This window comes from Sardina pilchardus, chromosome 21, assembly GCF_963854185.1.
Source record: "Sardina pilchardus chromosome 21, fSarPil1.1, whole genome shotgun sequence".
In the NCBI taxonomy this organism is placed as follows: Eukaryota; Metazoa; Chordata; class Actinopteri; order Clupeiformes; family Clupeidae; genus Sardina; species Sardina pilchardus.
The window spans coordinates 144,550-169,510 of NC_085014.1; the positions used below are offsets into that span (position 1 = coordinate 144,550).

A 24,961-nucleotide genomic window follows, 5' to 3' on the forward strand; every position below is an offset into this window, starting at 1 on the left:
GGGTCGGGGTATTTGTCCCTTATTCTCCATATACAGCAGCTTGGAATAACCCAACCCTGACCCAATGCTGGCAAAGAAAATATTGACGATAAGCAGCATATCTGAATTGTCTGTTATCATCTCCTGGCTCTCTAACTTCAGCTACCACCAACACATAATTTCTGTAATCTCTGTGGATACGCAAATAACCATCCTCCAGACAAAACAGATCAAAATGTGGCAATTTGCTGATGCAGTTGTCAGGCCCCTGGCCACAGCATTTCCTCTCAGCATCTGTAGCCATTTCCCTGCAGTTCCCACAGGTGCACCATGGAAGAGCAGCAACAAGAAAAAAATAGCTTAGTACATCATTGTAATAAAAACAAATAAAAGAAATGAATAACAAAAAACAGAGAACTATAAAAAGGCAGTGACTGGCTGATTTAGTGGCAAAAAAAACAAAACAAAAAAAAACATGAGCTATGTGGTCATAAATACTTATTCTGAAATACTAAAGGACAACTCTGGTACTGAGCCCAGGACTGTCAGAGCCATGAGAGGATAAGACAGAGGGGTAGTTGGTTTACTGAGTGCCTAAGTAAACAAACCACCAAAGAAAGTTTTGCATTTACATTTGATTAAAACTACAAAAGATACTGACATTGATTCAAACGGTGACATCTTATTCCAAGGCATAATGTTACTGCAGTCTATTAAATGTTTAGCATATTCTGAAAACACAAACCTCTGTCTGTATCCTTCGATCATTTTGGATCATTTGAACTCTGTTCTCCTCCTCTGCATCTCTGCCTCCTCTCCCTCTCCTTCCTCGGCTGCCAATTCTTGGACCTGCATTATCTCCTCCTCTCGCACCTCTCTGGCCTCTTCCACCTCTCTGGCCTCTGTCACCTGGTCCATCTCCCTCTAGATTCTCTCCTTCTCTCTGCTCTGTGCCTCCTGGACCAACACCTGCACGCACTCCTCTTGTCCCTCTCGCTCTTATCCTTGGTCTGCGCCTCTTCTCACCTTGCCAGCTCTGAGGAGCGGCGAACTTGAGAGAGTCGTTGGTCTGACTGAACTGTTGCTCCCAATGATCTCCCGACCCGCAAACAGTTTAAACGTCGTCGCGCGGTCATCTATAAACCCACCACTTTTCAATCACCACGTCAAGATTTTCCAGTCAATCATAAATCCACGACTTTTCAATGTCTTTTCGTGAACGCTATATCGATGCTCTATCGATTATGACAGTATGAACTATAAACCAATGTTGTTTCAATGCATCTGTTATCAATGCTCTTGCACTGTCGGGTTTTTGTCAGGATTGTAATGCTGTTTCAATGTCGATTTACCATTGAGATTTCAATCTCAACCAAAATGATGATTTAGATGGAAAATCAACATCATATCAATGTCACCTTGCTATCTGGGACAGTAGTGTCACGAGACTTCGACGCCTATGTTGTTGTACGTCACTGTTCAACTTCACACCCAGTTCTTACATGTTTACGCCTACACCGAGGCGGCTTTGGTATATCGCGCCTCTTGTCCTCACTGACCTAGCCGGGGAATGGCCGGTTAAACCTAGCCGCGGATGAGGCGGCGTTCAGTCAGTTAACGCAGGCCTATTCAACTAGCGGCCCGCGGGCCAGATGTGGCCCGCTTCAAATTTCCTGTGGCCCGCGTGTCTCGTCATGAGAATGAACTCGCTTTGACGGGTGTGCATAGATCTTCATATGATTGGCGAGTAGCGCACTGTCGGCCCGCCCCTATTGGCCAGACTAATTCTTCCAGTTATCTTCACTCAGAGAACACAGCACATCACTACACAAACTGACATTTCCAAATGTGTAACTAGTTTTAAATGTTATCATTAAATGTTGATTAAATTACGATTTCTTACCGCCAGATTCTAAACCTCGAGCGTGCGCAAATCAAAAATGTTACAATCATACCCGGTCTCCGTTCCTCCGAGCCCTCGGGAAAGTTAGTGAAGGAGCTGTGGTTTGTAGAGAATTGCCTCTTGACTTTATATTCCTTCTTTACAGCGATGGATTCGTTGCACAATAAACATGAAAGTCTCGTACTTGTTGCAGAGGGTAAAATGAACGATTCTCGTTGTCAATTAGACGTTTCTTTAGACAGAGCCATCTTCACTCCACTCGTGGGAATGCTATTGTTCGTGATTTGCGCAGGCTCGAAGTTTAGAAACTTTGGCGGTAAGACATCGTGAAATAGATAAACAGAGGCAGAGCTGGCATTACTTTTTCTTTAAATTCAATGCTAAGTATATTTGAGAGATTGGCGCTGTAGGCTACTGTGTGTGTTTGAAACACTTATGAGCCTAATTATCTTGAAGTAGGCTAGTTAAATCAACACTGCAATTTTTCCCACTGATGCATGATATGGCAGCTATCAGACATCAGGTATGAAATACTATGGTTAGCCTGGGTGTTTTCAAATACTTGTATAGTTTGTGTATCAAATATTAGCCGTTTACTGACTGCACAGATAGCCGGCGATGCACGGGCTTTTCGCCGGCTAGTCCCGATTGTACTCACTGATAGCCGGCTAATCGCCGAGGTGATTTACGCTGCCAATTGTCCTCCCCTGAGGGTACACATATTCCCGGGGCGACTGCAGTGAGCACGCGAGCCGGCTGGTTACATGTCGGCAGTCCGACATCCTGCCAGTCCGACATCCCTTTCGTCCGACATGCCGCTATTCAGACATGGTGTTATTCCGACATGCTGCCAATCCGACACATTTTAGTACCCCCATTCCGACAGTTTACAAATCTTATTTTTTTCCACGTCAATTTAACGGACCCTATGAGCCCGACGGACGCAAAGTGCGTCAAAAAACACACCCATTCTTCTCTGTTACATTGCTCTGCTATTATTAGTCACAGCGAGATGAGACCTATATTGCATGAAAGAGCTCAGAACCTTTCCAACGAGACTAGACACATGTCTGTACGATCAAGTATGAAAATAAAAATAAAATCATTAATTTAAATGAAAGTAGGCTATATTACAGTCTATATTGCTCTGCGTTCACCCACGCAGCCACTGCTCTCGCTTGAATTACTCCGGGACCAGGCATCGCACAGCCATAACATGCATATCAAATGAAAGAGGAGAAACAGAGCTTTCCATTGATACCAAACACATCGATCCTTTTGTGTTATAGAAACAGACGAAGTGACAAACAAATAAGAATCATATAGCTTCGGCTACCGCTATACTTTCGTTTGATTTACTCGTGAAACCGTGTTAAAAAGATACGGCTTGCATGTCAGATAAAAGAGGAGAGCTAGAGCTATCCACAGATACCAAATACAACCTTCTATGCCATAAAACAGACGAAGTGACAGCAAAATAATAACTTAATTTAGCTCCACTTAGTCCGCGAATAATGAGACAGAGAAGAAAACTGCTTTCACTTCCCCGAGTCGTGCACGCAACAGACACATAACCATATCAAGAAGTCTTCACAATGACATTTTAAATGTGAATCTTTATTATTTTACACAATTGGATATAGTTATGACATTAATAGCCTATTAATGACCTCATGTCGGAATGGCACGTTGTTTGAAAAAAAAGTTAAATACCGCCACTGCGACCATGAAAAAAAAAAATGTCGTAGTGGTGGAACTTTCTCCCATAAAGAGACATGCCTCCACTACGACAATTGGACGTCAATGTCGGAGTGCTGGTATGTCGGAATGAACGGCGGTAGCCGAGCCGGCTATGCGGCGGCTAGCTGAGACATGGGCGGAGCTGTCAACAACGAGAGTTGTGCACACACTGCTGAAAGACTTAAAATCAGCAAACAGCTGACTGACTGTATGCTGAGCACAGCTGTCAGATCATCATCATAGGCCTACTGTTCACATATGTGACCATTCATAGCGAAATCAGTCGTTTTGCGCACAACGTTATTTTGAGAAAATCAACAATAACAAACTTCCGGGTTAAAATGTTGAATTTCACGTTTTCGCCTCATTCGACTGTATACAGTCTACAGTTTCATATCGTGAACGCATTTCACGGAAAAACATACGTTTTGACAGTTAAACCCGGCGAAGATTCAACACATTTGCTGTCATTCCCGTTGTGCACGCGCTGCTTAACCCCTTCGGACCCCACGTCCATTGTAATGGACATGATGTTTAATTGGGTCTAAACCAATAAAAATCTGTCATTTCACCATTTTAAAAATTATGTGTTACTGATTGGATACTGATGATCCAATCAGAATGCAGTTTTGGCCTGTAACTTGATCTGAGAGCACTTCAGACATCAGATAAGACAAGCATGGCACTGAAGCTTGACAGGAGGAGGGGTAAGCGTGTTTTAACCCTCATAATTATGAATTTATGTGTATGCTAGCCTAATAATTTTGGACTCATTATACTTTTAACCATGTAAAGTGATGATATATGAAGTAAATTTGAAAATATTTCATAACAGTGTAGTACAGGATTTTTTTAAAGTTGAATGTCCATTGCAATGGCCATCAGGTACTCGGAGATGTTAGCCAACACCTAGTTACCTAGTTGTATTCGTATGGGTAATTTTCTGTCAAGGATTCCTGGGACACTGAAAGACCAGGGTGCACTAAACTTGGTGGGCATGTAGGCCCACAAGGATAGCATGGAACCATAGTTTTTTGTTTTGATGCGTGGCCCCCGTGCCGGACTGGACCCCCCAAAAGGAGGGTAGGGTGGACATGGTTTTCTGTGAATATCTTGAGCCCCGTAGGATGTAGGAGGACCATATTTTTTTACATTTTGGTCTTAAGAGGTCATGTCAAACCATCCCATAACCACTCATGTCATGTATAGGGCAACCTAATTAAAAATGATGAAGCAAAATTGAGATGTTGAATCTGAATGCATGCCAAGGTTCATGGAACTCCGTTCATGGGGGGCCATATAATAAATGAATTTATGTGTACATTTAGTGACTGTACACCAACTGGCCTGTATATGGCCAGACACAGTTTTCTGTGAATATCTCCAAAACCATAGGGCCTAGGGGCCATGTCAACCCATCCCATAACAACTAATTTCATGTATAGCGCCACCTAGTCAAAATTGAGAAAGTAAAGCGAGGCATTGTAATCGCAGGTATCTTTGGTTGACAGGTTCCAAACAGCATGAAATCTAAAGTGTAGGATCATTATGAGACCCTCTGAATGTATGCCAAGTTTGGTGCAATTTGGTTCACGGGGGACCATGTAGTGTGAATGTAGCGACTGTACATTACACACACACGCATACACACACACATATATAGATACATGCACACACATGTAGGCACACACACACACACACACACACACACACACACACAGAGATACAGAACCACACATAAACACACACACACACAGACACACAGACACACAGACACACAGGCACACAGGCACACACACACACACACACACACACACACACACACACACACACACACACACACACAGAAACACACATACTTGATCACACAGCTATCCTGATTGTTTCCTAAGAAACTACAGGGTCTAAGCTTTCCAAAGAGGTCATTTGATGGGCCAAAGTATGTAGGAGCAATGCCCTCCTAAGTAGATGATGTGCAATGCCGGGCAAAAAATGGGGCATATGCATAAGAGTTTAAACACAATCATACATTATTTTACTTAATGTGCATGTTTTGACCTGCTCTCAGACATATAAAAACATTTAGACACATGAAAACATTCAGTTCTAAATGCATAAGTCATGTGGGAGTATTTGTGTCAAGACTACTATGTTAAAAACATAGTGTTTTTCCCCTAAGTTCTCACGTCATTTTACACCCGTTTAGTCGAGATGTCCACTGTAATGGACATTAAAAAAATCTTAGAAAGAAATAATTTTTCAAAAATTTTTTTTTTCACATTTATTTCTACATTGGATAGGAGTAAGAATCAGCTGAATATTATTTTTTTTGCCCAACAGAAAAAATGCGGGTCTGAAGGGGTTAAAAAGGTGATTTCTCCTCTTCTGGCATATCGTGACAGGAGAACCATGTCAACTTTGGATGCTGTTATCTTAGCGATAGTTTGTGTAATACCCTCGATATACATATCGTTGGAAAGCTTAGTTTATGGCCGTTCACGTGAGCACAATAACTTAATTTAATTAATTTTACCGAAACGACTGGTTCCGCTTTACAGGGTCACATATTAACACTGGTCCTTGTGGTCCATCTAGCACACTGTTCTTTCAAATGTCAATTAAATCGCCAAACATCTCAGCATTTATTTATTAATTGCTAACATATTGGGAAAACATAGCCTATCCTGCTTTATCTACAGCCAGGATGAATTAGCTAGACCTTGGCTAGCTTGCTCAAATAACCATTGACAACGTATTTCGTTAAAGCATGTAGGCTAGGCCTATATCATACCCACCCTAAGGTTTAAGAAACATAACAACGTTGTCCAATTTTAGTTTAATGCATTTTTCTGAATTGGAGAGGTCTCCTTATGAGGGTAGGCTCTGCATTTTAAATGGCTAATCGCTAATCGCTAATTAGCATCGTTGGTTTAAACTTTGCAGAGCTGTTTTGTTGTTATCACAAAAATACTGATTGTAACTGCTGTTAGGAAGACAGTTTGGAACCTGGCAGACGTGAGGCAGTGAAAGGTATGCATAGTCCAAGCGGAATGAGTGGAGAGTTGATATTGTGACGAGGCAAGAATTACTCTGTTAGGAAATGTTTATTACCAGATGAATATGAGGAATGACATTACATGGAAGTGGCCTGTTTAAGATCCCCGTGGCTATATCCCACAACATGGGTGGCATCCCGTAACATAAACCCCTTATCCCACAACACATCAGCTGACTAGTCTAGTACACCTATATAATGCGTTACCGTCAACTATCTTATGACAACAGGATGCTTATAACCATCTTAGCCGTAGGCTACATTTCCCCCTTGCATGAACGTAACGCAAGCATATCCGAGCCGCGCTACAATATAGTGTCACATCGAGCTAGCAAGTCTAGCTAGCCACAAACAACAGTGCATACCAGTATAGAACAGGTGCATACTGCATAGGCTACTAATGACACTTTTTTACGGTCAGTGAGTTTGCTTTATATCTAGTGACAGTGGTGATGTCGTCAGTTTGGATAAGTAGAGTAAACTTAGTCAGAAGATCTAGAAATAATATCAAACGGAGGAGCAGAGAACTTGACAGAGAGCTGCACCGCTGTTTTGAGAATGACCCCAGATAGCAATTAGTCATTGAATCTACGTTAAATCAACATTACCTCGTCAACACTTGAATCATTGAATCAACATAGCAGTGCAACGTTGATTCTACAACATTTTGCACCCTCTATTTTCATTGAACCAACGTTGAAAGTGTAACTACAAATCAATAGAATTTCAATGCTGTTTCAATGAAAATTAATATTGAAACAACGTTGAAATTACAGCCCAAATAAAGATCAACGTGATTTCAATGGTATTTCAATTTATATTAAACCACAGCAAACCAGTATTAAGCAGGCAAAACATTGGTAAATTCATATCCTGCTTTATCTACAGCCAGGATAAATTAGGCTAGCCAGAAGCTTAGGCTGTAGGCTACCCAGCAAACAATTAACGTTCTGCTAACTTTCACTAACGTTAGCTTTTGGTTCCCCTATGGTTCGTTTTTCAGCAACCTACTAATAACGTTTAGAGAACGTTATCTCCAGGTTGTCAAAACAAATAACGTTCCCCTAACGTTTTTACAACTAAAGAAAAAAACGTTATATTCTGGTTGAATCCCAGCAAGCAAATAACGTTAGCCGCTGGTTCTCCTGTGGTTAGTTTATCAGTAACCTTCTAATACCCTGGAGAGAACGTTAGCTCCAGGTTATCAAAGTTTCCCGAACGTTATTACAACTAAAGAAAAAAACTTTATATTCTGGTTGCATTTCTCTTTTCACACAACGTTGCTACTTAGTTGTTTTTAGGTATCTTATTTGTATAACCATATCGGTATTCTCTGGTTATGTGCGTGGGGTTGATTGATGAAAATCGCCCCAGAGTTTCTATGAGTTTCCAATTGAACACGGCCAGCAGCCACACTGCAAAGTCGGAATAATTTGTTGCAAAATCGACATATAGCCCTATTCTGTTCTTCCCCCCTCTGTTGGATTGATATTCGGCCGACCAGCCAGCCCGTCAGCTAAAGGGGCCAGCGAAGCTAGGTTGAGAAACTTCCATCTCGCGTCCGTGAGTGGGGTGTTGGTGTTTTAGCAGACTCAACCTCGCTAACTTTAAGACATTTGGATAACACAGAGATAAAGTTACTCACGTAGGCTGGCTGTATGGTAGCGATCACATTCTTCACATGCACTTGTTCCATTAAGTCCAACAGGCTTTTAAAAAACACTGTACAGGGTAAACCGGGTGGAAGAGCTAGCTAGCCATAGTCCCAGGCAGGCACACAACGATTTCATGCTAACTAATCTGACGAATAGTTTTGGATTAATCCATAATCGATTAGAATGGCACCTGAAATGCATTCATGTTTTTAAAGCTTTATTTGTTATGAAAATATGATGATGAGGACTCCAATGAATTCTTTCTCAAACGTTGAGACTGCATCTTAAACAGCACAATGTTCGGGGGAGAATTGTTTTATATTAACACGTAGTCCAAGTTATAGCTATGTTACTGTGCTGTTCACTCAGCCTATCCCACAATTCCCAGTCCCAATTTAAAACAAAATAAACCAAAATCCATCATAATTCTGAACCGAGGACTTTTAATGGCATACGATGCAATAAAAACAGCCTGTTTTGAATGTTGAAACAGTGTGTTAGGCTAGCGCCTGCTCTGCTTATGTTTTGATCTGACTAATCGTTTATTATAGGAAAAGACACCGTAGACAAGAAAGTATTAGACCTAACCGCATTTAAATACTTAGCTGACACTTAAAAATGGTAACAAGCCGTATTCGTCGCAGTTCAGCAAGCAGCTAATGGTAAGTGAATTTACGTGCGTGTGATAGCCTATAATGTCATTGCCTTAGTCATCAGAGACGTTCGCTCTCCCAGGTTGCAGATAGGCTGTCGCCGCAGACGGGGAGTGTACAGCGGAGCCATGCCTCGATGTCGCGATAATTCTACATATTTTTTCCCCCTTTACACTTTGTTGCTGGGAGGTTAGGGGAACGTTAATGCAACCAAATATAGTAAAGTTCCCTAAAGGGTAGGAGAACGTTCTGCTAACCAAAATAAACAACCAGAAAAAAACGTTGTATTTTCGTCAAGAAAACTTTCCTGGGGAACCTTGTGGCAACTTTCGCAACTTTCAGGCAACGTTTTCCTAACCAGGAAAAAAACGTTCTAAAAACGTTCTCCTAACCAGAAATTGTTAGCTGGGTATGTCTGGTTTAGGCTACACAAGCTTGCACAAATAACCATGGACAACTTCTTATCAGTTTGAAAAGCAAGTGCATTTATTCATCCACTCTTAATTCAGAAATCCACGTGTGCTGTGCTTCACTGCCATCCATTCCGTATAGCATCCCTCCATAAACTTCCCGGTTGCAGTCATCGTCCACCATCCAGCTGCAGTGAGACGGCAGAAATAGAAGAAAAAAGTGACAAGTGTTAGAGAAATGTGTTCAACTGAAACTTAAGTGAAACATTTTGACAGCGATAGTAAATATTTTATGTAAATCATACGAATATAATAACTTACTGAAAACGTAGGTATGCCATGGACAACTTCTTCAGTTTGAAAGGCAAGTGCAATTTATTTATCCACTCTTCACTTAGAAATCCACGTGTGCTGTGCTTCACTGCCATCCATTCATCCATAAACCTCCCGGTTGCAGCTAGCAGTCATCCTCCACCATCCTGCTGCAGTGAGAAGGCAGAAATAGAAGGGAAAAAGAGACAGTGTTAGAGATATGTGTTCAACTAAAACTGATGGCTACTTACAAGTGAACCTTAAGAATAAGAATATAGAAGATGGTGTTAGCATAACTCCGTTTTTTAAGTTAGACTCACGGAGTTGCATAGCTAGTTCGCAAACACGTTAACGTTAAGGACATCATCTTCAGCCTAACATTTTGACCGTAACGTAGCAAATATTTTATGTAAATCATACGAATAATAACTAACAGAGAACGTAAGTAGCTGCTAGGCCTAATTAAAAACTAGACTGTCGAGTAATGTTAATAACATTATGATGATCTGTCGTAACATAGTAGGCTAGCTAGCCTAATATTTAGTTTAACAAGCATGAGTCTGTTTGTAGTAAGTCGTAAAGTTACTGTACAGTACGATGCAGATAAACTGTGAACATTTGATGTAGCCTAGTACAATTTCACAATGAAACATTAACGTTAGATAAATAAATGCTGCTTGCTTACCATTAGGAGCGGCGAACTTGAGAGAGTCGTTGGTCTGACTGAACTGTTGCTCCCAATGATCTCCCGACCCGCAAACAGTTTAAACGTCGTCGCGCGGTCATCTATAAACCCACCACTTTTCAATCACCACGTCAAGATTTTCCAGTCAATCATAAATCCACGACTTTTCAATGTATTTTCGTGAACGCTATATCGATGCTCTATCGATTATGACAGTATGAACTATAAACCAATGTTGTTTCAATGCATCTGTTATCAATGCTCTTGCACTGTCGGGTTTTTGTCAGGATTGTAATGCTGTTTCAATGTCGATTTACCATTGAGATTTCAATCTCAACCAAAATGATGATTTAGATGGAAAATCAACATCATATCAATGTCACCTTGCTATCTGGGACAGTAGTGTCACGAGACTTCGACGCCTATGTTGTTGTACGTCACTGTTCAACTTCACACCCAGTTCTTACATGTTTACGCCTACACCGAGGCGGCTTTGGAATATCGCGCCTCTTGTCCTCACTGACCTAGCCAGGGAATGGCCGGTTAAACCTAGCCGCGGATGAGGCGGCGTTCAGTCAGTTAACGGCTATTGTTGGATACAATTATTTTGCGGCGTCTTATTTTATGCGGCCCCTGAAAACCCAGTGATTTTTCCATTCGGCCCTCTTGGTACTGAAGTTGAATAGCCCTGTCTTACACTAAGCGGTGCGCTAACTCAACACTCATGGTAATTTAGCATTAGGCTTAGGACTGGGCGATATGGAGCGATATCTCTCGATAGGACTGGGTGATATCTCTCGATATTTTGCTACATAGTAAGCCATGAGCGCATGAATGGTAGCAAGGACAAACTCAAACAAAAAATACAAAGACTACAATGACATCACAGGACACATTTCATGGCGTCGTGGGATTAAAAAAAACAAAACAAATGAATGGGCGTCCTATGGGTTAGCAAAGAGTTGTTAGCTCCATGGTTATTTCCAAGGGGGCAGGCATATTCCCGGATGTAGAGACACGAATTGAGCTGGTGATCAACACTCTGCTAACTCCCATGGACGGCCATAGATTGCAGATTTTTTTGCGATCCCACAACTTCATGTAACATGTGCCCTGTGTCACCCTTATACCTTCTGTGTATTCTTTAGGGTATCGAAGGCAAAACGAATTCACTTCTTCCCTGTATATAACGTTGGTTTCCCGTAAAGAAGTATAGTTACCATGTCGGTTGGAGGTTTGGATTAGAAGCTCAGTCCAGCCTGCACAAAACCCATGACGGAAAGTCATTTGCAAGATCAGTGAAAAAGCAAGTAGCCTACGGTAGCCTACTGCTTGATAGGGTAAAGCATTACCTAGAGGCAAGTAAACATAATAATGATATTAAAAACGAACGTTAATAATGGATTGACATTATTGGAAAATCCCATCTATCAGACGAGTTACAGCAATGTATAGGATGGCTAACGTCACAAAGTGAGAACGAGTCTGCACAGTACGATGGATAGTAATCAGATTTTTGTTTCAGCCCCCTCCCATTGAGAACATCGGAGTCTGTTTGTCCATCTCTTTTAGGTCTATGGGTATTTCAACCTCCAGGAATTCATCTGCCCCCTTACAGTAACTCAACATTTATGCTAACTCAGTATTACGCTATACTTATCATACTCAAGCAGTAGGTTAATTCTAATCAACATTGCACTAATCAACCCATGTGCTAAACTCTTACACTAAGCGGTGCGCTAACTCAACACTCATGGTAATTTGCCCTTTTCATGCTAACGTCAAACCCTTTCCACTTTGAAGCTTTGCTGGGAATCAGTATCATCCGGCGTAAGCAAAAGCTATGGTGATACGGTTACAGTTCTTGAGGTAAGATTAATATTTCAAGTGTATTTATTATCTTCATTTTCCTTGTTATCGTTCACCATCGCTGCCGTAGAGGTAGGTTTCAGGACAAGACAGACTACCAAATACAGGGGCATCTATCATTAGAAGCTAGTCACTCTAAAATCTTATGAATTCATTGGCTAGGTTCTAAGTTATGTTAATGTGAACAGAAGTGGAACATCTTCTCCTTCTTCATCATTTTGTTTTGCTTGTGGAAGAACTCCACCTTGACATCTCCACACACAGGCAGAGGCTGAGGGAACTCGAAGATCATGTACTTGTCCTGGTTGTCCAGGTTGTGCCTGTTTCCTGGAATTTGGTTGGACGATGATCTGGTAGCCCTGCATGAGCCTGACATCAAACACTTGAGGTGCCGACGGAGTTGGTACTCGGTCGGCCTCCTCCGGGGAGGGGGCTTTTAGTGGGATTCCCGGTAGCTTTCTCGCTCCGCCGAAACGGAGCGAAAAAAAAAGAGAGGGGAGGGAGAGCTTTCGGCAGAGGGGAGAGAAGCAGGCCCGCCTCAACCCCTCCGCCTAGGCTCCCCGCTCCGACCTCTCGGTGTTGGCCCTCCGGCAGCCCGAGGCGGGACTCCCCGACACTCGCGCGCGTACCGTTAATGATCCTTCCGCAGGTTCACCTACGGAAACCTTGTTGCGACTTTTACTTCCTCTAGATAGTCAAGTTTAATCCTCTTGATGTATGCAAAGTTTCATATCTCTACACTGCAAAAAATTGGCCTTCTAAAATAAGAAATGACTGATCAATTCAAGGCTTATTTGCTTGTAATTAGTGAAAAAATCTGCCAATGGAACTAGTGAAAATTGACTTGCCAAGTTTCTTAAAATAAGACATCATATATGAGCTTTTGGAAGACTAGCCTGTCTCAAAACTAGTTCAGGAAACTCATTCTGAGTTTTTTTCTCATTCATAACTGGAATTCTTTTAATTGTTTTAAGATAATATTGCTTAAAATAAGATTAGTCAAGCTTTTTTATTTTATTTCACGATAATTCAATTCTGAAAAAAACTCAGAATGAGTTTCCTGCACTAGTTTTGAGACACAAAACTAGTTCAGGAAACTCATTCTGAGTTTTTTTCTCATCCATAACTGGAATTCTTTCATTGTTTTAAGATCATATTGCTTAAAATAAGATTCTAGTCAAGCTTTTTTATTTTATTTTAAGACAATTCAGTTTGTATATAGGATCCAAGTTGGCTGAGAAATCTTATATCAAGCAAACATCACTAATGTTAAGAGACAGCTGTCATGACTGAGCATTTAATTCTTACATGAAGCATTTTTAGGCATTAATCTGATTAAATTTAAGAGCCTTGGGCTTACTTGAAGATCCTTAATGGCAAAACTAGTCTAGATACAAAATCAGAAATTCACTTGAATTAAGAAACAGATAAGAGGATAAAGAAATTACATGTAAATTACTTCTGCAAAATCTTTATTGCAATTAAGGCAGGTAGAAAAACACATTTAACAACATCAGTGACATCTGACACTGAACATAGGCTGTACAGCAGCCTGAGCAGCACCCATCTTCTCCACGAACAGGACCCACCATTGTCTGTGTGTGTGTGTGTGTGTGTGTGTGTGTGTGTGCGCGCGCGCGTGTGTGTACGTACGTGTGTGTGTGTGCGTGCAATATGTGCGTGTGCATGCGTGTGTGTGTGTGTGTGTGTTTGAGTTGCTTCTGTATGTGAGTCACATCGCTAAATAGGCATACAGAATTATCAATGTAAACATATTTTACCAGAACATACAGAACAATATGTCGGTCAGGACATACAGAATCGCCTAATAATTACTACAATTATTCCTCCTCTGTTTCAACACATACGTAACTGAGCATTATGGACATTCTAAGTCATAAATGAAGGGGGTTTTACTTTCCAACAAATGCCCTCCAATCATTTATTGCCTTTTTGTAGGAACTTGTTTGGTCTTGTTGGTGCAGTGAGTCAAAGAGGACCTCAGACTGAATGACTGACAACACAGTCGCAATGCATTTAGGATATGTGAGATGGAGTGCATAGTAATATGCCATGATGTACAACAGACCCTCACTGAGCAGATCCTTGCTGAATGTTGAGACTGGACAGCCCCCCACAGCCAGGACACAATTTGTGGGGCTGATAATCAGGACTGGGCAGGAGAGCGGCCGCTTCCTCAGCACAGAGCTGGGGTCTTCTTTTTCCTGTGTAAAAGTAAAGAATGAGGGTAACACTTCAGGAATATTCAGGAACTTGCTAGGTCTCAGATGATACATTTCCATACAGCATTGAAACCCTGAATTAAATCAATCCCTGATGTGCACTGTGTGTATAAAATATATCACCTGAAGAACAAGAAACAGTGCCTCAGTGACATCACGCATCTTCTTTGATGGTGCAGAGGGAGAGGGGAAGATGGTTGGCAAAGCTCGCATCAGTTCAACTGCTTGTTCAGCTATCAAAGCAAAGAAAATCTGATTAATTGCTGAAACAATGTATTTGATTTTTTTGGTAATATACCGGCACAAAAATCACCACAAACTATATGGTTTCCAACAGGGTTTTGCAACAGGGTCAGCAACCAATGAAAACAGGGAAAGGGGTATTCGCCAAAAATGTCAATCTTAACCACTGTCTTTCATCATAACCACTGTATTTCATCATGAACAATCTCAACACAAATACAATTCAAATTCTTAAGGCGAGACACTACAGGTGAATAGGATAAAAATGTTAACTAGCAGATATCACTATGAAACCTCCCCCGTTGATTACTGACATCAACATAAGAAAAAAATGTATTACAGATGGTACGGGTTGAGAATGCTCCTTTCTTTCCCGCACATCGGGACTCCCGAAGCATCGGGACTTTAATTAAAACTGCAACCGCAAGGGGGCAACATAAGACCGCCTTAATAAAATGAAGGTTTGGCTCATACCGGAAAACACGGAAAAACCCGAAGACACCGCGCTGGTGACAAGCGGAGAAAAGAGACATTACGCTCGGCATGTCAGATTGCAGTTTCAGAGTTTTCGAATGTTTTAGAGCGTACCTCACAGCTGGCTCTCTCACTCGATGTAGCCTATAACTCAGTCAGTCCAGCAGAGATGCCAGAGCAACGTTTTGGTCAATGGAGAGGGAGAGAAATGCTCCGCATATCCGTCTCATTTAATCCGTCTCATTTAATCATTAAAATGAAGGTGATGACTGGCGAAATTATAATCAAACGACGTTTCAATAAACCATTGTTGAAATTAATGAAAATGTTTTTAGAAGCCTTCAATTCAACCTGAAAGACTCGATATAGGCAACCTTAGATTAATTCATTAATTCATTACGGTTACAAGACCGCATTTCCGTGAATAGGCTATTATTGTCAAGGCGAAGACGAAAGAGATGGACAAGATCTACATTTAGGCTACATTTATGCTAGGAATACTTAGAAATGTGTAGGCCTATAGGCTATTTTAAAACGGAGGCATGTTCATTTTAACCGGCGACGCTGGGTAGCTTACCCAGCACTTTATCACAGATTTTGTCCCAACCACTTTTGACAACTGAAAATAAAATGTATTTAACAGAAATATCTTTAATAGGCCTACATGCCTATCATGTCACTTTACTTATAACCGTAGGCTACATGCATGGAGAAGATCGCGCATTTTGTAACATTGTAACAATGGATGGTCAGATATGCGATAGGGCAGTGAGGGTGATTCATTGTAACCATCGACTGGTAGGCCTAGCTCCGCAAAAGAAGTTTCTAGCAACTTAGAATATATGGATCTCGTTATGCATGTTCATGTTGATTCAGAGATAGACATAGACTACCGTGGGCTACTGTGCGTCAATATAACAGCATTTTATCATGTGGTGAATTAATGACTAACGTCAGTTTAACATGTCAGAACTTTTGATCGGCGTTTCAAGTGCATGCCGCGAATAAATGAACTCGACTGACTGAATCCTTTATATTTCTTGGCTAAGTGCAAAGAGATTGACTCTCGAACTGTGGCGTAACTGGTTGAGGCATCTTAATCATACGTCAGCGACCGGGGTTCAAAACTTACTCTACGAACCTCCGGAACCCATTAAGACAAGAGGCGTTATTTTATTAAAAAGTTTTGCGATTTTTTTATGATTGCGATGTCTGCTGAAAAGAAAAGTTAATATGTGAATTCGTGGTTCAGCGCGCACACACACACACACACACACACACACACACACACACACACACACACACACATTTTTACATTTACATAATAGGGCTCGGGCACACGCCTTGCATTCTAGGAATATCGCCGCCATTTGGTAGCGCACTGAACGTAATATCCATTCATTCAGATGCACAAGACAAGAAGCAGAAATATAGTAGCGATTTATTCTTTTCCTCTTGCGATCGTGGGTTGGACTGTTACACCCCACTACACAGCAACATACTACCAAGAAGGCAAAAACTAAGTAACAGGAACACACTAAAAGGCGGGAGTAAATCCATAGTAATCCATAGTAAACTAAGGAGTGAAGCTGCCAATGTGGCTGTGCCCGCGAAGTTTTGATGTCATGATCCCGAGCCCTAGTGTCAGGAAGTGTCTGTCGAGAGAGAGGGGGGAGGGAGGCAATCGTCCTCAATGCCGCATATAGGTAGGCTATAATGTCTAGTGAACTGGTTAGACAAGTGTGGGGGAGGGGGAATGATCGCACAAGACAATTGCTCTTCATGAAATGGGTAGTCTCACAGACGTTTGTCGATGTTTAAACGTAGCCTACTACATCACTTGCGAAATCGGACGTGGCACATAGAATTATTAGGCTACTGGATTTAATATAGCATAGACTTTGTTCATCCTATATTAGCCTATATTAAAATGTAATGTGCTGCGGGGAAGCATTGGGGAAGTCAGTTTAAGTTGTCCTGTAACAATTTGCCTCTTATTATAATCAAGAGTATGCAGCCACTACGCACATAATAGTCTAGGTTACGGGCGGATGCGAGCAACCCCATGCAAAAGAAGGCCTTAAGTTAACGGACTGAAGGCCTGTTTACATGTCAAACATGCATTAAATCTAAGAAACGAAAAACACAAATATCATGTATTGTGTCGTAAACAGTTAATGACTTCGTGGCCACTATGCGCAACTGCATCGCGCAGTGAGCTGAAGGATAGGAGGACCGACACTTATTGCGTAACACAAAGCTTTGTAAAGCACTAACAACCACCCCTCAAAGTTCATTGTCCATAAGTCCAAACAATAAGTATAAAAATCCGACAATCCAAAACGATAACGAGATCTCCCAGAAACGAAAAACAAGTTTGTTGAGTAGCCTAGTCCTTCCAACAATCTCAGCTTTTGCGTTTGTTAGATAAAAGGCATTCTGTCCTGCTGTATTCCAATGAGAACAAAATCATCCACAAGGTAGGCTAAGGGTCACGGTAATGCAGCATGCAGGAATCTATATGCACAAAACGAATGAATGGGTTATATCGGCCAAAACGTATGAATGGGTTGGGAGAGTCGTCTGGCTGTGTCAGCAGACTGCAGTCGGTCTCGAGGGGTTAAATAGCGCACGTACTTGAATTTTAATCTGAAGAAGACCACACGAAAATAAAATCAAATCAAAAAAGAAGGATTTCAAGTGTGCGAACCTTTTTCCATTTTTTTTTTATGATTTAGCCTACTCTTGTTCTGCACCTTGACCGGGGATGTGCACAAACTTTTTTACTACACTTGAATTTTAAACCAACTCTTCTCTAGCCTATATCCTATAGCCATACTTTAATAATCAGATGTTATGCTCATTTTTGTAGGCTACACATCACCAGCAAGCACGCACGCAAATGCTGCTTTTGCACATCTACAATATTGGCCAGGATATATAGAATAGGCTTTTAGGACTGTATTTTGCCTTCGTGCAACTTTAGTTGTGCTCAATCTAAATTATTGTCAGTAAGGATAGGTCATATTACCAAATGGCGAACCTCGAAAATTATTTAGGATATAGAGCCGTGTCCATTACGCATGCAGTTATTTTTTAGGCTATTGTTTTATTTGAGTGTTTTTGTCTACCATGGCAAACATAGTTGAAACGTTCGCTCTAAACTTATGGTTTTCCAATCGGCTTTCACAAAACCGATGAGGTCCAGATCTCAGTGGCCTCATAGCTGCCTACAGCCATGCATAGTAAGCCTAATGATAGCCTAATAGTTATGACATTAATAGACTATTAATGACCTCATGTCGGAATGGCACGTTGTTTGAAAAAAAAAGTTAAATAGGCCTAGGCCTACCGCCGAGTGGGGATATGTCGGAATGAACAGCGGATACCAGCTGGGTTGTAAAACATTACTGTATTCGTTGATCTTATCGATGCAGTCCTTGCGGCCACTTCTCCCCATCGTAGGAAACTTTCTGTTTAGTGTTGACAAGAATGACAACACAAAGGCCTTCACGTTGTGTGGCAGTGCTTGCTTGCCCTTCGATCCATCCCAGTTGGTGGTTTTGCACCTGTCCCTGAGTTATAGTCTATATGAGTAAGCGCTTATGCTCTAACCACATAATTAAAGAAGCACCTGCAGCAGTGCTTATGGCAAGGCTATTAACACCTGTCACTGAGCTATGGACAAGCAGTTATGCTCGAAAATTATCATAATAACAGACACACCTAATTGTATGGCTCTATGTTTAAACACATCAAATTAGCAAGCATTTCTGCAGCAACGTTTGCTTTCTTTTTCTGTCGGTCCGCGGTTGCTTGGTCAATTGCGCAGCAAATTATCAGATCACCGGACCTAATTTCACTTCATGTCTCGCGGACCAGCAGCAGTCTCCACATTTCGCGGCCCATAGCCTAATTTGAGAAACGCTGCATTAAAGTGTCATTAGGTTGTAGGCTATGTTTAGTGATTTCTTTGTGTGTTTTTCATTGTAGTGTGTGTGCATTGAGTAGTTCCTTAAAATACGGAACAACGAGCGTCCCGTATCTGTTCAATACGGAAGAAGACTAACTATTACTTATATATTTCTTATAACGAAACGCGAAGAAAAAATACGAGGACTGACCATCTCATTTCTCCGCGTTTCCCCCAATACCATGGCGACAAAGAGAAATAAATATGATTTGACATTTAAGCTGATTGCTGACAAATTTGCCACACAATTCGGGAGAGTCAGCGGACAGGAGCGCCACCACAAGCAAGCACTTCTAGCCCAAATTAACATGGCAACGTTGCCTATGACTAAAGTGTCTAAGTAGACTAGTCCTACTAATATTACATTTGATTGGTAGCATGTTTGTAGCGCGCCAGTTTACCCATCCCCTACATCAAAACAGCTTAGAATCAATCAAAGAATCAGCTGTGTCGGCGTTAGGCTGTAGGCGATTTTCTATAACTATTTTCATTCATTTCAACAATGGTTCATTGAAACGTCGTTTGAATAATTTCGCCAGTCATCACCTTCATTGTAATGATTAAATGAGATTAAGGAGTCGACTATTGACGGATATGCGGTCTTCATCATTTTGAAATGCGGGATGAAACTTTCTGCCACCTGGTGGTTGTTTGGGTACATTGCCTTAGCCTCGAAAAAAATCGGCTTGACGGCCTGCGGGATCTCTTCGGGAGTCCCGCGGGAGAAGGTGCATTCTCAACCCGTACCCACTGTACAAGTTTTTTGCAATTGAATGTTTAAATATGCAAATTAAGCATTATCTCATTAAATATGCGCTAATTTGCATATATTTTAAAATACATAATCTGAGTTTTGGATAAAGCCAGGTTCAAAATTGTTTTTTCATTGTGTTAATATATTAAATGGGAGAATAATTACAAAGGGATTTATGGATATCTACTTCTGTTGTCTTGTAAATCAGCATATAGTGTCAATAGCCTTGAAAAATCGTTTTATTGCCATGTTTTTAAGCATAAAATGTCATATATATCAGGTTGGGAATAATATATCAACAAACCCCTCTGTAAAAGTCTTGTAAATATAGTTTGGTATAAGACTGGAAGGTTTGGCACAAGTAAGTGCGTCAGAAGTGGAGATTATGTTCTCAGAGTGGGAGAAGAAACTCGATTTGAGAAAACAGCCTTGAAACACAGCCAATGGGATACGTTCTAAGCCTAGACTCGCCTTTGAACTTTCGCGATTGGTTGCTAATACAAAGGAAATGTCCATATTTGGGTTGCATAGCGTCATTCAGGAGAAACGGGGCTTTCCAACGGTGTCACACACAATATGATTTGGATCACGGTCGGGGTAGTACATGACACTTTACAACGGGAACTTTTGGTGAAATTAGGAGAAATATATAGGCGCGAGTAGACAAAATGTCATGAAATAAAAACCTAAATGTGCAAATCGGACTTTATTGTTGTAGTAGGGTGGTAGAATACATGCTAAGGTAGCAAACTAGCACAAAATATCGAAATTGACCGGGGCTGAAAAAAACGGTGTTTTCACCTGCCGTGTCTCGCCTTCAAGTAACAAACCAGTGACTTGCCTTTGCCAGTTCCCACAGGTGGCTTCAACACTTTCTTGAAAACGCCAAAAAACTGGACCTTCTGACAGAACTCTGCCCATCTTGTCTTGACTTCAGTCACAAACTGCAAATTGTCTTTGTCCAAAATTCGTCTGAGCTCATCCATCACCTAAAAATGTACATGAACAAAATAAGGGAGGCATCCAAAGGGAATTCCGCATCTCAACTATATAATATCTGAAATTAGTTGCTATTGTAGTATTGCATTTATTTGACTAAACAATAGGGCAATTATACATAAATAAAGTAAATTCTGACTTACATGCTCTATTTCTCGGAAACATGGATAAGCCTCCAGTATTTTCTCAGGACGATCTTCTTCTTTAACGGTATCAGAGTCGATGAATGCCCTCCTGGCCTCAAACTCCAGGTCCAGGAGCTGAGAGACCGACTCCTTGTTGGGGTTAGAGGACTTCTTCCAAAGATTCTGCAGGCTCCGGTAATGCTTTGCCTGGGTTGTAAGGCTATCTCCAAGGCTATTATCTGCACACACATAAAAAAAACCACATTATAGAGCACATGTCAATGTCAGACTCCACATAGACAACAACCCTTTGCAGATCATCTGTTAATCAAAGTCAGGTATTATGCACATTGGCCGGGTTTCCCAGAATTGTTAAGAAACTCTTAAGCGCTAAGAACTTCTTAGGAGCGTTGTAAGAATGTTCTAAGAACGCTCCTAAGAAGTTCTTAGCACTTAAGAGCTTCTTAACGATTCTGGGAAACCCGGCCATTGTCATTGATGACATATACAGTGAGAGCTTGAACAATTGCATCTGCATCACAAATAAATATCTAGCACAACATTGCTGGGCATTATTAAAGACATCAAATAATTACAAAGGTTGACCAAAAAATAAAAGGAACACACCCACAAGTTTGGGAAATTAGCTATCTTCCTTAGAGGTAGAGCTTATTGTTGAGCATTGAGAACTTTTATTATTAACATGCAGTCTGATGGCAGTATTTTTAGCTTAGCATACCCAAAAAGTCAAAGAGCTACCCTATGTGAAAGTTGACACTTGTGCAGTTGTAGTTGTGAACTAAGATCAACAGACAATTAGTTACACTAATGGTTAATGGTTCTGAAGGGTTCAATGGAACAAGTTTATTCTAAGCTAAAAAAAAACAACCTAGTCAGACTAATTTGACAGCTGCATTGAAACAAAACAAAAGTAATACTCAATTGTCTAACTCAAGGAAGGATGGCAAATGCTTATTACACAAAACAGTGGTGAGGTCCTTTGAATACGTATCCCTGGCTTGTAACACAGTGATTTTATGAAAACAAAAGCATTGTAGGTGTTTTTAAAACACATTAAACATAAGGTCAATCTTATAAGGCCATCATGACTCATTAGTCACTGATGCTTTTAACATTGAAGGATCACTAGAAAAGTGAAACCTCACCTCTGTTACCCATGTCAGAATCCTGGGTACCTTCTGAAGAGGAGTCCAAATTCACAGTTGTGTCACTGGAACCAAAGTCGTCGTCTTCAGTTAGTGAACTCTCCATGCGAAGCTTCTTCACAGAGCTCTTCCCTCGAACTGGGGACTTCCCTCGAACAGGGCACTTTCCTCGAACAGGGGACCTTACATTTTGGAGCCTTTTGTATAATTGTGCATACACTGTGACCTGTGACACAAAAACAAACCTCTTTAACTTCAACACAGCATATCTGGCATCAATTGGCTACATGCTTGCACTACTGTCAAACACCTACCCATGTATTTTTTTCCCCCATTTCTTGATCCTTCAGCATTGGATAATATTGTACAATTCTTTTTGCCATGGCTGTCATTTCAGGCTTTGACGGATACCTATGAGACTCTCCATCCCCTGTGGCTCTCAGAATGGATATCATGCTAGTCATAGTATTTCTGATTACTCGGCACCGTAAATCCTTGGACATTTCACATTCTTTCTGTTTGCCTACTCTTTCCAGATCAGAATACTGCTTTCGAACATTTTCGAGTTCGGTGTCAGTATAAAGCACATATTCTGGAGAATGGATTTTCACAGTTTTATCAGGGCTCTTGCTAACAGGGGGGGTCGATCTAACAGGGGTCGATGTCCAAGGCAGGGATGGCTCAGATGAGGCACCACCACAATCTCTTAGTTCTTGGTCCTGAAACAAGTACAACAAAGAAAACAATTCTGTATAACTTTATATCAACAATCATATTCTCATACTACCTTGTCTAGGGATGAGAACTTCCTCTGACTGTCTTTGCAAGTATGCAAGTGTCACAGGCTAATGTGTGAATTAAGTGTTGTCCATTTAATCTACAAAACCAATTAACAAATCATTCAAGCAATCACTCCTTGTTGGCATGTAGGAAGAAGTCATAATCTACAAAAGATTTTAAACACTCCAATTGAATAAGCCTGTCATGGGAAAATAACTAACCTCAGAATGGATTGTGTACCAGATTGTTTTTCGTCTTGTGAAGTTTTCTGGGCCAGGGAAAAGATCCCGCAGATCATCTCGGGTCAAAGCATCCAGGTCGGTCACATTTGCAGCTGTTAAAACATATATAAGCACATGTATATATACCCAGTGTGTTAACGGTTTCAGAGTGTGTCAGAGTGCTCCACATAGGCAAATGGTCAATTGAATATAGTCCTGCAGTTTCCATCTATGATGTCCTAGTAAAAGTGCTGTTAGCCTACCTCAAAGTAACTTCACAGTTAGCTCAAATTATTGTTAAAGGGATAATCCGGAGTGAAATGCACATTAGATCAATTTTTCAGACTATTGGGAGTACATACGTTGAGTTGACACCAAAATCATGTCATTCGGATGTATTTTGAGAAAGTTCGAGTTCACCGTTTTTAGCCAAAACTCGTTAGCCTGGAAGTGAAACGGGCATGTCCTTTCGCCGCTACAAACGATACATGGAAGCATCATACCATATCATTGACAATCATTTGTTCTATAATGTACTTCCATTGAAACGCATTGATTTTGACTTGACTTGATTTCCTCATTTCTGAGGTGATATGAAGTAATATCTAATATTCCCTTTGCATAGGCTTTTGGTATCCAATATAGAAGCAAAATGCAGCAATTATTTTGAAGCTGACTGTACCTATTGTTCAGATTTAGTTTTCTAGAAATATATGCAAATTATTGCATATTGAAGTAAAACTGGTCTCATTTGCATATCTAAACATCACATTTCAGAAAACTTACAATACAAAATATCTTTGCCTTAATGTGAGTACACAACTGTGAAAGTTTCAATTTGATATCTATAGTTTAAAATTGTACCCATTTCACCAGTAGTAAATCCCAATGGCAAAATGCATTGGAAATTGCTACCTTTGACCTTGAAAAAAAGTATGTTCCACTAAATATAAATGGGTAGATTTTTTATATGTTAATTAGATATACCTAGGGATCACAAAAAACTTGGAATGATTACTATTGCAATTAGTTATGGGTCAAACGCTAGATTGACTGGCCTATAGGTGTTACCCTTCCATGCCACTAGGTGGGGGCATGTGTTAGGGCGCACTCACAATAGGTACGTTTCACCTGTACCGTACTGGAACCGTAGGCTACTTGGGTACGATTGAGTTGCTGTGTTCTAGAATCTTTATGCAACGTGTGATTGTTAATTGGAACGTTATTGTTTATTTCGTCATTAATGACATCGTGCTTCCATGCGTACCGTACCAGAGTCCACCAGTACGCTTGGAGGAGGTGACTCTGGTACGGTACGCATGGAAGCACAGGACGTCATTAATGATGAAATAAACAATAACGTTCCAATTAACAATCACACGTTGCATAAAGATTCTAGAACACAGCAACTCAATCGTACCCAAGTACGGTTTGATTATATGCAGTGTGAGCGCGCAGACCAGGGACCAGAGGCAACCGTGCTCCAGTACGGTACGGGTGAAACGTACCTAGTGTGAGTGCGCCCGAAACGTACTAGCGTACCGTACCCACCTACGGGAAGTTCGCCGGCTCGAGGGACATTCCGGATACACCGCGCTAGCGACATTTCGCTAATTTTAGCTTCTTTTAGGCTTCCCGTACGGGGTCAAGGAAGGCCGGGAAAAATCCCAAACCAGCTTGCAAAAATAGGGGAATGTTTTTGGGTCAGGCTAGGCAAAACGG

The 24,961-nt window shown here is 41.0% G+C and overlaps 1 long non-coding RNA gene across 2 annotated transcripts in view; it reads right to left on the bottom strand.

The window, feature by feature from the left end:
- Positions 1 to 9,461: 9,461 nt before the first annotated feature.
- The window catches only part of LOC134069220 (uncharacterized), a 34,537-nt gene continuing 19,037 nt past the window's right edge, over positions 9,462 to 24,961 (bottom strand). The window contains exons 1-3 of one of the 2 annotated variants that reach the window (XR_009936789.1): positions 10,393 to 10,780; positions 9,717 to 9,877; positions 9,462 to 9,583 (exon numbers count right to left, since the gene is read on the bottom strand). This is a non-coding gene — a long non-coding RNA (uncharacterized LOC134069220). Of the gene's footprint in view, positions 9,584 to 9,716; positions 9,878 to 10,392; positions 10,781 to 24,961 lie in introns of those variants that run through there. The other variant, XR_009936790.1, reaches the window with a different exon arrangement.